Here is a 17,954-nt window from a genome sequence, read left to right on the forward strand (position 1 = left end):
CAGAAGCGCTAAGAAAGGGGTAAACAGCACCAATTTTAGAGCTTCTTCTGCTAAATTTTTTTAATTGGCATGGGTTCTTTGAATTTAAAGTTCTACAGATGACAATTATAGGTTAGTTGGAAATTCCTAGAAAGCACCTAGGAATATTAAAAGAAAGCTTCAAGTCTAAAGGCTGCATGAGGAAATATCTATTACTGACAATACTTTCAAAGCAAAAGTCACCATACTGGCTGCTAAGAAGGATCTGAAACTTCGGTCCTTGCAGCATGTTAATTACTGATTTATCTCACACTCTTTCCATTCCGTTTCCACTTACAGAGTTTGAGAACATTTTATTTCCTAGTTGAAAATAACTGTAACTCTAAGCCATGGAGGCATTCCTAGAAAACATAATGGAAGCAGGGAATTGTGGTGATAACATCAATTTATTTCCCCTTCTGCTGTGCCTTTTAGAAGTCAGATTTTTCTCACTGGTAAGAACTTGTGTGACTATCATTTGAATCAAATTTCAGGTTTTGTAGTAGTGTGTCTGTCAGTAGAATAACTGCTGTCTCTACTGGGGTCAGCCAATTATTTTCTACCTTTGGTGTGGAAGGCAGTAGTCTGCTTTTGCTGGGAGATTCACACTCTCCCAAATTGATTTCAAGCTTGGCCAGGGAAGAGTGACCTGGCAGATGCATGGCCAACCTGAAGACCCTCTTGCAGAAGTCCTAGCCACAACCTCCTCAAGGGTTCCAATCAGCAGCTGAGTTTCTCTCCTAAGACAGGTATGGTCCTTGGGAATTCAACTCATCCCTAAAATTGTCATTATGAGTTGCTTTCAGATTCTAAATGTAGGTGCAGAGTGTGCATTTTATTATTAAAATGTTAATAAGTGACAGCTATCATTTTTTAAAAACTATCCCTTGGGCTCCTATTTGATATAAGGCTCTGCTTGTTATTATTATTATTTTTTATATATAGTGTTTTTTTCCTTCCACTATATATTTTTTATATATAGTGTTTTTTTTGGGTGTGATATTTCAAATTCCAAAGTTTCCCTGTTTCCTGTTTCCCTGCAAGTGATGTGTTCACATGCTTCTCAACTTAAAACCCATGACATTATGGCCTGTTTATGGTATGAATGTTTGTTTCTAGTCCAGAGGTTGTTTTCTTTTGCATCATCTCTTTATATTACAGATTCGTAGCCATTTCCTTTCATACTATTTCCCCTGCCCCCTACAATAAAAGTACTATCTGCTTTTTCAAAATCCATTCCTAGGACATTTTTCATAACTACTGTTACTCAAGTAAAAATAATACCTTATGTTGAATGACTGCTTGTTGTGTGCCCGGCATTGTGACATGCATTTTACAGATATTATTGTGCTATGCATTTTACAGATGTTAGCACATTTATTCTCCTCAAAACCATAACATTATCATCATACTAGCACTTTGCAAATGAAAACTGAAGGAGAAAGGAAACTGGCTTAAAGTCACAGTGTTAGTAAATGGCAAAACAAATCCACGTGTATTGTCTGTCAAAAAAGCATGAGCTCCGCAATGCCTCTAGAGTTGTCCATTACATTCCCTCCAACAGTCCCTTCACATTTATTAACCTCGTGCCACAAAATCTAATGAATTTGGCCTTGTTAACGACAAAGATGGAAGCTTCTACTAGTCCTGGTTCACCATGACCTATCTGTGCTACATTAACCGTTACACTGATTTGAACTATTTCAGAATTTAACTGAGCAAAAACAATTATCTTACTTTTAAAATAATTCCTGGCAGAATGGTACTCCCATGACCTTGCCTGATTTAATGATCATGTTGAAAGCAATGTTTCCTTGACATGGTAGGTGTTCTAATTAATAAAGTTGCTATCCATGCTCTAGGTAAACTGTACAATTTCAATGAATTTGAACATATTATTTAGTTGCATAATGTGATTTACACTAAAACTACATGAACAGTGTATAGTCTTCTAAAAATAATTTAGAAGATGAAGTAGGATCTCTGTTATATCCAGGGTCCGGAGTGGGAAAGAGGGGGTTAACATCAAACTTCCCAAATTTCTAGAATGTGTGTAATATTTCACTAAATACATTCACATTCATGATTTCATATTATATATTCCCAGCAATCCTATAAATTAGGAAGAATAGGTTTACTATTTACAATTTTCAGTTAAAATAATGCAGCCTCAGAGAAGTTAAGTGACTTGTCCAAGGTAGTAAGAGTCTGGAACTCAAGTCTTCTTGACTCCAATTGCAGGATCCTCAACAGCAGATATACTGTACGGGTACAGGGCAGAAACATGGGTTAATAAAGTATGCTATATTCTCCTGATAGAAAGTTGAATTTTAAAACTACTATTAGCAAACTCCAAAAAGACATGAACGTTCTATGGCCAGTGGTTAGAATGCAGAACAAATGAGGCCAGGGTCAAAAGCCCAATCCCCACAAATGCTGGCTGTCTTCTTAGCTGTTTCTTGGCAAGTTGATTTTACCTAACTCAGACTCCCTCCGGCTACAACCAGGTGTCTCACAGATGTGTGCCCTTGGACACAGGAGGGGACTGGGTGAGAGTGTGGGAATGAACAGGCTCCAATCCATCACTACCACTGGAAAAACAACACAGTGAATGTTCCACTAATGATGCATGAGCCATACCACCTATGTGCTTGGAAGATTGTACACACACACACACACACACACACACACATTCATGCATGAAGTATCTCATTTGATAAAAACATGATCTAGAAAAACAAAGGCAGACAAAATAGATAAAATAAAGACTAGTTGTTTGCAAAAAAGATTCACTGTTTATTCATTCAACAAACACTTGTTATGGATGGCCCATGATGTGCCAGGCACAGCTTTAGGTGCCAGAGTGAATAAAGCCTAAAAATGTCTATCCTTATGGCATTATGTTCTAGTGGAAGACAGAAAATCAACAAGGACAACATATAGTTTGTCAGACTGTGAAAAATGCTAAGAAAAAAATAAGGACTGCCAAGAGGTGGGGAGTGCTGTGGGAAAGAGTAAAGTAAATAAGGGGATCAAAAGGCTTCACTGAGAAAGTGACATTTGAACAGAGACCTGAAGAATATGAGAAGCAAATCATGTAGCTATCTGGGGAAAGAACCATCCCAAGGCATGAAAGAGTAAGTCCTTGCAAAGGACCCCAAGTATATGCCATGCTTGACAGATTCAAGGAAGCCCAAGGGGTGGAGGGCAGAGGGGTAGCAGCCTGAGTGCAGACCATGTGGGGCTGCAAAGGCCATAGGAAGGACTTTGGCTTTTATTGGAATAAGATGGGAAAACATCTGAGCAGAGTAGTGATCTGATCTGGTTTAGTTTAAAAAAAAAAAAATCACTGCTATGTTTTGGCTGCTGTGTTGAGAAATGGGCAGAGGCAGGAATGCTAGCTGGAAAGCTGGCATGAAAACCTAGCAGGAGAGGACCATGGCTTGGCCAATTTGAGGGCCACAGACGAGGAACACCTGCAGGAAGCCTGCAGGCATTCCGAAGGTGGAGCCGACAGCATTGCAGCCACAATGGATGTAGGTGTGAGACAGAAGCTTCAAGGAGCACTAAACTTGGGGGCCTGGCAACTCAAAGAATGGAGTTGCCATTTACTATGATGGAGAAGACTATGAGAAAGGCAGATATGGGGGAGAAAGATACAGAATTACGTTTTTTAAACCTAAGTTTGAGATGTCTATTAGGTTCAGGAGGAGCTACCTACCCACTAAGGATTGGTTATTTGTGAGGTCCAGGAGAGAGGTCTAAGCTGAAGAGGTTATTTGGGAATCATCAGTGTATTATGGTTTTATATGATACCCTCTATTGGTGTAAATGGAATTACTGAAATAAAGTTTTGCAAGAGCTCATCTGTTTCACAAAGCAAGATACCCTTGTGTATAGACTATATGCATAGTCCCATGGTGAGAAGTTGTCCTGAACTCCTCCCCTTGAGGTTTGTGTGGTATGACATCTCATTTGCCCATTTCAAAGGGATTAAATGCCTCCCTCCCTTCTCTACCTTACCATATCCCCAAGAGGCAACCATGTGGTCGCCAGCAGAGAATAGCTCAGTTGCTCTTGCAGCACATTTTAAAGCAGATGAGAAAAGCCTTCACGCTGAAATAGAAATATCTCAGAGAAAACTTGGCTCCAAGGCACCCCAAGAGAGTGGGGGGGGTTTTGATATGGGAGGGTCCAGCAGAATGCCTCAAGGCATCACCTTCCTCAACATGCACAAATGTGGCTGCCATAACACAAAGCTCGTATATAAATATGTCAAGGAGCACTCCTCTACTCTAGGAGGACAGAAAATTGTCTAAACCTAAAGAAGGGTGTGGAGAGGGGCAGTGCAGAGATAGGCTTTCCTAGGCATTGCCTTACACAAATGGCAGATGCTTAATTAAAGCATTTGCAATTAGCTTAGCTTGTTCTGTGATTCCTTCCTGCAAACAAATAAGATGGAGAGACTATATTAGCTCTTGGCAATCTAGTTCTAAAAACACTTTCATCCCATCATCACTCTTTTGTCCTATTCTGAAAAGCGCTGAACCCCAACGTACACACAATAAACTATCTGACTTAACTCCTGGTTCAAAATAGTATTTTTCCTTCCATTTCATATAGGAGTGCAACCACCCATTTACTTTTAAAGCATAACTACTTATTTTGAATTTAATACAAGTTCTTAATTTGGATGCCTCATTTTTATTTGGTGAAGATAACAGTCTTCCTAATTCTCACTACGCTTCTGATTCAACACATTAGACTTCACTAGTGCAATGTTACCCGCCTACTCAAAATACAACTGCTATATGTGTTTAATGTTGGAAAAAGCATTTACTAGATTTTGGAAGAACTTGAGGGGTGTGTGTTTGTGTGTAAATAAAAAGGTGCACTTATTGCCACCTTATCATAACACTCACTTGAAGGCATATATATTTTTTTCACTGTACGGAAAATAAAGAAGTCCACTTTAAGTGGAGAAACATGAACCATGTGTGACTATTTATTTCATTCATTCGACATTTACTTGAGTGTTCTATACTGGTTCTTATAAAATTTTTACCTATTTAAGCTTAGTTGTTATGTCCAGTAAGTATATTCAGCTGATGGCTCCTCAGAAATGATTTTCGGTATCTGCTTAACATTTACATACGTGGATTATATGCGTTATTGAGAAGGTATCACATCTCTAAAAGGTGATAGCTGCAAAACCTAACATATGGGGAAGGTTGTCACCCACAAACACTGTAAATAAGAAACACAAAGTAGAATGCTTCTTTACATCAAGTTGAAAAATGACTCATAACACAAAAGTAAGATTTTAAATTTGATGTTCGTTCTTTTCTGCTTTAGACTGGTTTGCAAAGTGCCTCCTTCAAGAATGTCCCAAAACCAAAATAATAACAGGGAGTAAGGGTTACTCAAGATTCAAATAAAAGTTACCATACAAACAAGCATGGGTAAACCAAATTCAAATAGCTAGTGCAATTATTTTTTAATAGATAGTTTAGGTTAATAGGTGGAGACATATAGTTCTGCCACTGTATTTAAGGTTAGGTTAATAATTAACTTTGGTGCCTGGAGTAGTTTAATCAAAGCTTACTGTAAATCATAAAACTGCTCCATGCAGACTAAACACAGCATTAAAAAGTCATACAAAATTCTTGCAATCTTGACTGCTGGTAGCCATTTGGGTATGGTGTAAAAAAGTGTAGAGTATTTTCATTCAGAATTAAACATAGGCATCTTTACTTTGGGGAGAAAACATAATTAAATAATTAATTAAACCACCAGTCTTCCCCGCCATCACTGTAGCATACCACAGACTTGATACCCAAGATGTGTCCACCAGGGGAAGGACGACGAACAATTTCAGGACTAAAGAAAGACAAGGCAAAGGCACTCGACCTTCCCATCCTGGAAAGACTTAAAAACCAGCGCTGGGGGGCATTAAATAGCTTTTCTGAGACCTGCTGGCACAACACTACAAGTGGGTTAAACGGCTTTTCAGATCTGAGGTAAAGAAAGTTGTGCGTACAAGCGCGAGTGTGTGCGTGTGTGTGTCCATGCACGCCTGTGTTTTAAACCTTTCACAGACCGCATTCAGTAGCGTAAAAAAGCTGAGCGTAAAAAAAGGAGCGATCCCACTGTGGCTGTGCCTGGCCACCGCAGTTCCAAAGCAGCCACCTTTCTCCCAAAGACCGACGGGGAAAAGCCTGCAGGGCTCCCCAGTGCGATACAGGCCGGAGGCTCCCTGGAAGTGCTTGACCTGGCTGTGAAGACAGCGCCTCCAGTCTCCCATTCCTCTCCCGCTCCACGCACACCTGGCTCTGCTTCTTCCCTCCCTGGATAGCCACGCTGGGAAACCGTGCGCAGGGAGCAGATGGCTAGGGATTCTGCACCTGGAGCTGGCTACTTGCAAGCCACTGAGCCCCGGCCTGTGTCCACACGCACCTTTGCCACAGCCTCTGTCCACAGTGGCCGCACCTGCCTCCGGGGTCCTGCTTCCCCATTCACCCCTTCCCCGACTTGTCGAGTAAGTACCGGGGGCCAGGAGGTTCCACTCTCCAAAGGGCCGGGATCTAGCTCCTAGCTGCATCCCGAGCTGTCCGCATGATTCCCTCCAGGTCCGGCTTCCCTCAGACTGGACATGCTGAGCCCCAGTCCGGTCGTGCCTGCCGCCCCTGGCTTTCAGGGAAACTTTCCAGGAGCGCCTGGTCTAGTGACCCCGCCGCTGTAAAGTGGGAGGAGGCGCTGGGCGAAGGGGCGGCGAGGGAGCGGGAAAAACAGCGGAATCCTGTTTCCTTTCCCGACGTCCACAAGTCCGGGACCGCTCCCTGGCTCCCCCCGTGCCGCGGGTCTTGCGAAGAGGGAGGAGACCACAGGATCCTGTTTTGCACCATCTCCCACAGCAAGGAGCTGAGCAAAACGCGGAGAATGGGGACAAGAGACACTTCCCGCCCCAGCAGGATCAGGCAGGGTGGGTGGGCACTGCCCGGCTTACTCTCCAGCGCCCCATTGCCCCCATGGTAACGCCCTAGGACACAGTGAGGAGTCGGGACAGAGCCCTAGTCTGGGTTTCAAACCCAGGGCCATCTTCTGCCAGGTCTCTCACCCTTCCCCCTCCTGGGTCATCTTTCCAGAGACAGACCGCGCTGATCTGGGAGGAGGGCGTACCGTGCGCCAGCCCGGTGCAAAGGGCTCGGTGCTTCAGGAGGGACGCAGCCGCGACGGGCTATATCCTTGCCGCTCGGGTTGGGAGCTGCGGCGGAGGACAGGACCCAGGGCGGGGGCGCCGCGTCACCCGAACGGCTGCTCCTGGACACTTATTAGAGCAAACAAAGCCCGGAACCTCTGGTGGCAGCGGCCACAGGAGCCAGGATCTCACCGAGAGACAGGGCGCGCGGGTGCCTAGGGCCATTACAAGTTTCTCGCACTCCACGGAGCCCAGCCCAGACCCCACATTGACAACAAAAGATTCTCTCCGATTCCACACCGTCTCCGCGGAACCCCTTCTCCCACCTGGCACTGGACGAAAACAGCGCTGTTCTACCCAACCCCCTCCAGCCCTCGAGGGCAGAACCCCTTCCCCTGCCTTCGACACCGGGCCAGGCAGCTTATGAGGATCCCACCCTCTAGGGCCCGCTCTGCTCCCTGCTGGGCACGCGTGAGGATGAGCCTTGGGTCTCGCACACACACCCCCAGGAGAAACAGCCATACGCGCCGTCGCGGCCCGGGGCGGCGCCGGGCGTGTGCGCAACGCGGGTGGGAAAGCTCTCGACGTGGAGCCGGGCGCACTCTGGGGCGCAGGGCAGAGAGGAAAGGCAGGCACGGCTCACGGCTGCTCCCCCAGCACCGGGCAACGCTCGGGAAACAGAGACACAAGACAAAATAAAACGCAGGCACCACAAAGCCGACAGCACGCGCTAGCCACGGCCCCGGGACCCTCAGGCTGGAGTCCAGCTGCCCGGGAGGTGGGGCGCGCCGGGGCGCCCGGCCCGTACCTTTTCGGTGCATCGACGGACAGGCGGCCGGGGCTCGGAGCGGGCTGGTACAGCGTGTATCCCATTTAGTAATCCATTATCGAGGGGATCTCTCCGGGCCGCGGGCTGCGCTCTCTCCTCCGCAAGCCTTTGTCATTCCTACATGTGTGCTTGTCTCTTTGGGGGAAATAGTCGCGGCGACTACTTTCTGGGATGCAAACGCGATGTGTTCATCTCCAATGACGAGCGGAGAAGGGGAGAGGAAAAAAGAAAGAAGCCAAAAAAAAAAAAAAAAAGAAAAAGAAAAAGAAAAAGAAAACCAACAAGGAAGAGGGTAAATGTTCAAGAAACTCTTCTCCAAATCCAAATTCCACTTGGATTCCACTCCGGTGAGTCCCCTTGGTGGTGTCTGCGCCGATTAACAAGTCATTTCAGGGCGGGGGGCGGGGTGGGGGCTGGGGCAGGGGTGCAAGGCTCCGGCCCGGCTCTGCCGCCGGCAGCGCGGTGCCGCGGGTGTGGTGATGCTGGCCGCTGCTACACGCTGCTAAGCGGGCATCGCGGGCGACCGGCACCGCGGAGGAGCGCCGCTGCTGGGTCCCGAGCGCCTGGGCAGCCGAGTGCGCGGTGAGCAGAGTTGGCTGCAGCCTCACCCCGTGCCGCTCACTACTCCTCTGTCACTGGAGAGGCCGCCGCTCCCGGGCGGAGCCAAGTCCCGGACTGGATTGCGCAGATCGGACTCTCCTCCCGCAACTCCGCCTACTTTGGCTGGCGTCTCCTCCGACCCAAAGGAGAGCTGTGGTGTATGTGAGTGCGAGTGAGCGAGGCAGAGGGGGAGAAACTACGCGGTGTGGCTGCAGGTGGAGCCTTGGACCAACTGGCCAGCGCCGCTTCCTTCCACCAGGATTCCTGGCCCCACCGCGCGCTAGGCGGAGGCTCAGCGGGGGCGACTCCGGCTGGAGCCCAGCCCTCACCTCCCCCACCCCCACATCTGCTCTAGCTAGGAAAAAAAAAAAAAAAAATCCCGGACAGCATTGCTGAGACCTGCCAAATCAGAAAAATAAATAAAAATAGACGTAGTGCAGGAGCGAGTTACAAGAAAGGTTTTGTTCATCGATTTTCTTAAATGGAAAAGTTTTAAAGGATGAGGGTAAGTGAACAGCGAGCTTTTCTGATTCTGATTACTGTTATCAAGAGGTAGATTCCAGAAGCGATGGACGCTCTACGTAGTTAGATGAATTGGATAGAAGCCGGTGCGGTTAAAAATACACTTGGAAGATAAGAACACAGCTATTAATTACGCACATACACACGTTAATAAAGCATGTGAAGTAAGCAAATAAACTACGGTGCAGAGAATGGCGTTTTTAACGACGGCGATCTATTTTAAAACTTCATGAAGTTCACATTGTGTGGACTGGTCTTAGAAATAAGTAAACTTCAGAAATAATACGCAAACAATTCCAGTGAGAACCCAAAAGCTTTATGGAAGAAGAAAATCTCAACCACTTCCAAGGCGCTATTGTTATGATCACATAAAGAATGGCAGGCACAGCCTTCTTTCACCACTTGAACTTTCAATAGCTACAAAGTCTTGCAGTTACAGGCTTGTGCCAACTCGTCCGGCTACACCATGTTCCCCTCCCCCGCCGCTGCGCCCCGAAAGCAACTGCGCGCCACGGCTCCTGCTCCCCAAGGGGGCTTCGCAGATGGTGCGAACCCTAGTCGCAGCCTTTAAACAAAGTAACACCGGGCGGCCCAGCAGTTCTCGGAGAGATATTTACTAGTCATGGAGTTGGCTGAGAAAAGCAAGTGCGGAGATCGGGGTCTCAGTCCCACTTAGGCCGAGTTTCTTTATATTGGAAACTGTACCTGTTCCCTAATTGGGACTAGGACCACTAATAAGTCCACGTTCCCTCTTTGGTCGCTTCTGCAAGTACAGACATCTGCTCAAGAGGCTTCACGAAGAATAAATGCACATGGGTCAACACCCATTCCCCCCGCACCACTACCACCACCTGGAAAAGGTAGGGAGAATGGTAGGAAAAAAAGAAAAAATCAGTACCTCTGCTATTCTCCAGAGCTGTCAGCAGGGGCCGCTATCCCCACCTTTCCCGGGCAAAGGCCGCTATAGACCTGGGGTAGTGGGGGGCGCGGCCCTAGGTGCGCGCGCAGCCCCCGCGGCTCCAAGAGCCAGCCTCGGAAGGGGGTTGGGGAGTGTGGGGCGGTGGGTAGGATTGCGCTTTCCCGCGGGTTGGGTGGGGGCCGGCTCCGGGATGTCTCCTTAGAATCCCGCGGGGTTAGGAGAAGGATCTGGCGGCCAAGACGGCTGGATCCCCGGCTGCGCTATTTAACACCCAGATTTTGGCTGATGACTGCAGGGTCAGTGCGAACTGGTCCCCTGGCTCGTCCGTGCGCCCCAGGCGCGGTACCGCAGCCCCTTCGAAACTCCGGCCCCTTCGGCCTCCGGGGTTTTCTGTCCCGCGCTCCACCCAACCCGGGTCGCCGAGGCTCTTTCTTCGCTCCCCGCCGCCGATTTACTTGCTAATTGTGTCTGGGAAAAGTTCTTTAATCGGCAGAATTAGGCAGAGCAAACGAATTGTTTCACAGACAGAACTAAATTAATTTCGGGTTTAGCTCCTTCCCTTAGAGAAACAAACAATTAAGTTGTTTTATTTGCTTTATGGATATATTGGAAATGCCCCACAATGAGTTTCAGGATATTGTTTAAAGGGACATTATATTCAATATTAATATTTGCATGTTTAATTTGTAGTAACGCTGAGCCAAGAAGCGAGCGATTAAATTTACCTAATTTAAAATTATAGAATACGAGAGTTAAAGAATTGGAGTCTACTTTTCACAGTGAAGAAATACCACTCAGAATCTTCCTGGCAATTACTAGATCCTAGTCTCACCATCCAAGTAGGAGCCCTTCCTTCTGACCACGTGATAATACATTTCCACCTGCCAAAAGAGATGCTCCCGGAGCTGGAAGAAAAGCCAGCTATTGTCAGGCTCCCGAAACCCTCAGGGGAGCACCTGTGGGGAAGCCAGACTATGAAACCTCATGATGTCATTTCCCCATAAGTGCGCCTCAGACTCACTTCCAGAAGCCTGCCGTAAGTTTTCAGTAAAACCACTGCCCCTTCAAAGCCTTTGAAGTCTGCAATTTATACCCTGTCCCTTCAGGAAAAGAAAGCCAAAGAGTTAAAGAATCACAGAGTGATTAGAAGGTGACTTCAGTGGTTTTTTTTAAAGTGACATAAAATGGAGTGTTTGAGGCCCTGGTCTCTGGAGGCCATCTGCGGTTAATGTAACTTAGCTGGTGATCTTGGGCAAGTCACTTATCTCTCTGAAGTCCCAGTGGATTCACCTGTAAGTGGGGATTCTTATTCTACTCACTTCCCGAGGAGCCCGTGGATTACATTAGATGGTCTTTGTAAATTCGGAGTCTAAGGCTGACACTGCTTTATAAAGATTAAGTGTCACATTGTCATCCTTGCCATCCTCCACATCAATCCTACCATCACATTTTACAGGAGTCACATGGAGGCACAGCGGACAGAAGTGGCTTGACCTGTGTCAGTGATTGGGTCAGGGCTGGGAGCTACCTGTAACAACTCCCCCTCCCCTTTTTTTTTTTTTTTTTTTCTTTTTAATTTTTGAGACGGAGTCTTGCTTTGTTGCCCAGGCTGGAGTGCAGTGGCGCAATCTCGGCTCACTGCAAGCTCCGCCTCCCAGGTTCGCGTCATTCTCTCTCCTCAGCCTCCCGAGTAGCTGGGACCACAGGCGCCCGCCACCACGCCTGGCTAATTTTTTTGTATTTTTAGTAGAGATGGGGTTTCACCGTGTTAGCCAGGATGGTCTCGATCTCCTGACCTCGTGATCCGCCCGCCTCGGCCTCCCAAAGTGCTGGGATTACAGGCGTGAGCCACCGCGCCCGGCCACCCCCTCCCCTTCTTAACTACATGACAGTTCCCGCTTTCCTGAGATCACCTGGAAAAGTGTGGAGGAAGATTAAAATAAAGCAGAAAGATAAACTCAGGTTTCCTGCAAAGACCACATCTAGCTGTTTGATCAGAATTTCTGCTTTGAGACAAAAAGGAGTAATGAACTTGGGAGAAGAAGGGGCTGCTGCTACTCACAGTTCCTTGAGGGTTCATGGGGGCACACTTGGGGAGCACAGTTTGTACATTCAGGCCATTATAATTTATAATCAAGAAACCTATCTGTACCCTCAGCCCCTTCTCCAAAGTTCCCTCCACCTCTTTGCCTTAAGTCAGTGGTTTTAAAATCCACTTGCACATTAGATGACCAGGGGAGCTCTTCAGTGATGCAAATCCCCAAGCTCAAGATTCTCATTCATCAGTAAGGACTGGGACCTCGGCATGGGTAGGTTTCAAAACTCCTTAGATGATTCTCATTTGCAGCCAGGAATGAGACCCACTGCCACAATAAATCCTGGCTGTATTCTAGACCGATTACTTTTCCCTAGCCTTTTTCTTGTGGGGGCTGTTTCTTCTTCTTGTCCCTTTATTCCTCTTCACAAAGAAAGGTCCGTGTCCTTGCTCCTCATGCTGCTTTCAGGCCATTTCTTCTCCTCTAAAAACCTCTGGCTGACTTTGTTAGCTAAACTCTACAAATACATTTGTGGTCTCATTTTATCCGATTCTTCAAAGACTTATTGTCCTCCTATCTGTCCCTCCACCTGTCATGACTCATGGTAGTGTTAACATCCATATAACCACTGACCTTCTGGCTTTTCCATTTCTTGCCTTCCTCATCTATGCTGTCTTTCTACTCCCCTCCTCCACCTACTCCAGGCTTCATTCTGGGCCTTATTATCAAAACTGCCCCATCTTCCAAATCACTAATTCTGACATCCTGCTTTCCAATCACTTCTTCTCCTTCAATCTTCCTTGCTTTATGCACCCCCCTGCATTCACTGATTTCTTGAAGACCTCCAGATTTTGAGTTTTGCTTCTCTCTCAATCACCTATTCCCTCCTTCTTTCATTCCTCTCTATATCTAGCATAGCTTCATAGTATCTAGTCCCTCTGTCTTGCAAATACTTTCAATTCTTTTGCTCCTCTATCTTTTAGTCAACATCTATCTGACTAAAAGCTAGTTCTGAAGTGTGTAAACATCAGCCGTCTCTGCTCCTGAACTGGGCAGCTGAAGCCTGCTGGAAAAAAATGTAGATAGGTTGTTATCAACCTCAATCTCATCCAAAGCACCGCCTTATCTCAGTTCGTTTCTAACTTTCTCCCCTTAATCAGATATCTCACCATTCATACCTCCTACTTCCCTGAAAAAAAACACAGTCCATCAGAAGGGAACATTTTTGCTTCTGTACTCATTATTTTCTTTCTTTCTTTCTTTCTCTTTACTTTCTTTTCTTTTCTTTCCTTTTCTTTTCATTTGTTTTCTTTTCCTTTCTTTTCTTTTCCTTTCTTTTCTTTTCTTCTTTTCTTTCTCTTCTTTTCTCTTCTCTTTTCTTTTCTTTTCTTTCTAGATGGAGTTTCACTCTTGTTGCCCAGGCTGGAGTGCAATGGCACAATCTTGGCTCACTGCAACCTCTGCCTCCTAGGTTCAAGTGATTCTCCTGCCTCAGCCTACCAAGTAGCTGGGATTGCAGGCACCTGCCACCATCCCCAGCTAATTTTTGTATTTTTAGTAGAGACGGGGTTTCACCACGTTGGCCAGGCTGGTCTCGAACTCCTGACCTCAGGTGATCCACCCGCCTTGACCTCCCAAAGTGCTGGGATTACAGGCGTGAGCCACTGTGCCCGGCCTGTACTCATTATTTTCTAAGTGTCTCTTCTTATGAAGGAGGCAGTGTCCCTCCTCCAGTAGGAGGCCAGTCCCTCCTTATATTCCCAATAATTCCTACGTTCTCAGAAATTCTGTCCTATCGTCTCTAGACCCTGTCCTGCATCTGCCCATCAGCATGTAAGCAAGATTTGGTCTTTCCCATCTTAGAAACAGTCTGCCTTGGTCGCCGGGTGTGGTGGCTCACACCTGTAAACCCAGAACTTTAGGAGGCTGAGGCAGACGGATCATGAGGTCAGGAGATCAAGACCATCCTGGCTAACACGGTGAAATCCCGTCTCTACTGAAAATACAAAAAAATTAGCCGAGCATGGTGGCAGGCGCCTATAGTCCCAGCTACTCAGGAGGCTGAGGCAGGAGAATGGCGTGAACTTGGGAGGTGGAGGTTGCAGTGAGCCAAGATTGCACCACTGCACACCAGCCTGGGTGACGGAGCGAGACTCCGTCTCAAAAAGAAAAAGAAAAAGAAAAAGATAAAGAAACAGCCCACCTTGAATCCCATTTCTTTCAAGCTACTCTCTTCTCTCCTCTCTTCCAAAGCCAGACAGCCCCAGAGATTGTTGATAACCGGTGCTGCCACTTCGACCTCTTTCATCTACTCAATCCCCTTTTGCTAGTCTTCAGTGACAATCATAACAGTAAATACACTGGGTATTTTAACATTTTCATTTTATTTGAATTATCAGCAACAATTAACTTGTTTCTTGTGAAATACTCTCTGCTCTTGGCTTTGATGACACACCACTGTCTCTTGGTACTCCTTTCACTTTTTTTTTAACTTAGTTTTTCTTTTGAGAAATTGAAACATTGTCAAAGAATAATATAACCAACATCCCAATTTTCATTACTCAGAATTAATGACTGTTAATATTTTGTCATTTTTGTTTACTGTCTGTATTTTAATAAATAAAACATGGTGGATAAAACTTAACTTCCTTATCATCAACATCTCTTTCTTACTCTCATTTTCTTTTTTTATAAGTAATGATATTATGAGTTTTCTGTGCATCCTTACATTTTGTTTCTGTACTTTTACATATGCCGTATGTATCTGTAACCAATATATAGCAATATTTTTGGTTGCTTTTTCTCCCAAATTAACATTAAATTCTATTCTCTTTTGTCCTCTTATTCATTCTACAGATTGTAGTCTAAGTGATCTTTGAGAGATGCACATCTGATCACATCAAGCCTCTCTTAAAACACCTCAGAGGCATCCATAGACACCCCCAAACCCTAATACAGCCTTAACACTGTGCATGATTAGTTTCTTGCCTTACCTCTCTGGTATCATCTCTGCCGTGCTCCCATCACTGTCTCCCTTTCTTGCAGCATCACTGGTGTTTCAGTTCCTGGAAAGCTCCATGTTTCTTCTTTATAACTACAGGCCTGCCCTTGTGCTCCTGCCTGGAATACTGGAACTTCCCCTTCTCCCTGTTTACTGGACTAACCTCTACTCATCCTTCAATGTCCCTGCCTCAAACAAGACTTCCCTGATAGTCTAAAATAGATCATATTCTCCATTATGTATTCTCAAAGTACACTGTGAATTTACTTCATAGTACATATCAGACATTACAGCTAGTATTAATATTTGGTGCAGTCATTTGCTGAATGCTTCTCTTTCCTGTTAGATCACAAGTTTCTCAAGTCTTCGGACTATATCTCTGTCATTTCTCTTGTATCTCTAGCACTTAACCGAGAGTGAGGGTACATAAAGGAGGGCGTGAGTTAGTGAAAGCAATGAGTTCCTTTTCAAGGATTCAGTAGGATAAGGAATAGATCCTTGGATGGAATAGGACCATTTAAAAAGGAAAAGGGAAAAAAACTCTAGAAATATATTATGCTCTTCAGATTTTGAGATTCCAGTTCTAAGGATGAACAAAATCTAGGCTTTCTCCCAACACAGAATTTCGACTGTAACGTGTCTAATTTGCTTTTTGAATGGGGAGAAAAAGATTTATAGATGAAAGTGATGAGTAAATATAACAATTTCAAAAACAAGATGCTTGAAAATAAGATGCAATAAGAATATAAATAGAACTCTAGAAGACTTGTGGAAGGAGATAAACTGCAATTTGAATCCACTGGGAACAATGTCAGAGCATCTCCAAGGACTAGCTCTACCAGCAAGCTAGAGTTTGCTAACAGTGATTTACTGTCTGCCCCTCCATGAATAGCTTCATGGTGAGCCCCCCACCCTGTGTATAACAATCATTCCACTGTACCACAGTGGAGCTTTGGCTCCATTCACTTCTGATATCAAATTATTGTTCAGGAAATTAAGAGAATGGTAGATTAGAAATAAGGTAATGAATGAACAATACATGTTAAGTAAACCAGAACTCCATTTTTTTCCTCCACAAAAGCTCTTTACATTTAGTTCAAATCTCTAGTTATGTAACACAGAGCAAAGACTGTCTTTGGCCCTGTTTTCTTCTTTCTGTTCCAAAATAACTTCTTTTAATTGCCCCACCTACTAATATTTAGACTTAAAGATATCTACTGGGATGTGAGTTTGTTTAAAAATGCAGTTACCTAAATGTAATTTATACTTTTCATAACCAGATAAACTGGTTGATTAAGTACCACTTTGGAATTTGCTATTTGGCCAAAAGAATGATGAAAATTAAAATATACTTGTTTTTGAGAACTGCCTTTCAAGGCCTTTGCTTCCAGGTAGTGAAAGCCCTACTAGAAGAGAAGATTGTTCTGGCACATGCTTAAATATAAAATTATGCTTCAATTTGTTCCCATTCTAGTTTTTAGATTATGTGAGAAAACTCTGTACTGATATCAACTGAAAGATTTTTCCAGGCTGTTTATTGTAATGAATGTGTATTTAAGAGTAATTTTATAACCAGAGAAATGAAGACAACTAAGGGTGTTTTGTTTGCTTTAACATTGAAACTTTAAAACAGAAGACAGCTGTTTTAAACATCTAAACTTCGGCTGGATAATTGTGAACAATGAATGTTCTTAAAAAAGTGATATGCTTGGATCTAAAGTATGTTCTTAATGAAGTGTAAAAAACTACATTGTTGAATATAAATTTATCATCTGAAAACTCCCCTGTATATATAATTACAAAATACAAGGATGGTTTCCCAATATCTTAACTTGATCTTGAATTTTGGATTTTGTGCCTGGGACAAGTCTCTAGTTAATTGTCCTATAAAATACTGACTAAACAGCTAGATTTAAGAGTGTTTTCAGATATAACTTTTTGGCTGGAATAAGCTTAAATGATACATTTCAAAATAAATAATATATAATACGGTACTTTCCAAAAGTTTCAGATTACTCAGTCACTAGTTACCAGTGCCTGATTTGTATTTCACTAAATATAAGACAAGTGGAACAACTGATGTCCGTTTCTTTGTGAAACCTCTTAAATATATCTTTATTCATAACCAAGTACTTGTTAACATAAACTAGAATGTTACATTTTAATATTTGAACTGAAAACCTACACACCTGTTTTCTTAAAAACTACTGTATTGTGTCATTTAATTGTATTATTAAGACTCTTATAAAAACATACATGTTGATTTCCTCATAATTCCTCTCCCTTTCTTTGCATGCCTCAAAGCAATTGAGTCATTTCCTTTCTCCCAGTCACCTTTTAAAGCCTTTCCTTCTGTTGAAGCAAACTTTTGAAAGTCCCTAAACCTTTACTCCTCCTCACTATTACTGTTCCCTTCTATTCTCTACTTTCTGAACAAGATTGCCAAGTTGGATTTTTAAGTTATTACAGTCCAATATCATTTTTTTTTTTTTTTTTTGGCTAGATTCCCTTGCTTTAGGGAATTTCCTCTTTTTGTTTAATTCCTTAGTCAATCCATTACTTTTTTTAGGTTGTTTGTTTTTTTTTTTTGTAATTTGGTTAGCTGTTTTTCTTACAAAACACAGCAAATAAACTTTAATAAGAATGGTGTATGACAGTGTTAATTCACTAACTATGGATGAAGAATTAGCCTTAGACGCTCAGGTTCCTTTCAGTGCATTGTTGATGAAGGTGACTCAAGATGGAGTGATACTTATCAACATTGCTTCTCCTGATCATGTAACAACATCCTCCTTCCAGCTGCTCAGACCTCACAATCTTGAGCTGTCCTT

At 44.2% G+C, this 17,954-nt stretch overlaps 1 protein-coding gene and 1 long non-coding RNA gene across 3 annotated transcripts in view; one reads left to right on the top strand and one right to left on the bottom strand.

Annotated features, from left to right (window-relative positions):
- The window catches only part of SEMA6A (semaphorin 6A), a 130,590-nt gene extending 122,431 nt beyond the window's left edge, over positions 1-8,159 (bottom strand). For both annotated transcript variants that reach the window (XM_054488503.2, XM_054488502.2), the window contains exon 1: positions 8,025-8,159. The gene's annotated coding sequence lies outside the window, so the exon portion shown is untranslated. The remainder of the gene's footprint in view (positions 1-8,024) is intronic.
- A 125-nt stretch (positions 8,160-8,284) lies between these two features.
- Positions 8,285-17,954, top strand: part of LOC134739605 (uncharacterized) — a 36,845-nt gene continuing 27,175 nt past the window's right edge. The window contains exon 1 of the long non-coding RNA XR_010126434.1: positions 8,285-8,392. This is a non-coding gene — a long non-coding RNA (uncharacterized LOC134739605). The remainder of the gene's footprint in view (positions 8,393-17,954) is intronic.

Source organism: Pongo pygmaeus, chromosome 4 (genome assembly GCF_028885625.2).
Source record: "Pongo pygmaeus isolate AG05252 chromosome 4, NHGRI_mPonPyg2-v2.0_pri, whole genome shotgun sequence".
NCBI lineage: Eukaryota > Metazoa > Chordata > Mammalia > Primates > Hominidae > Pongo > Pongo pygmaeus.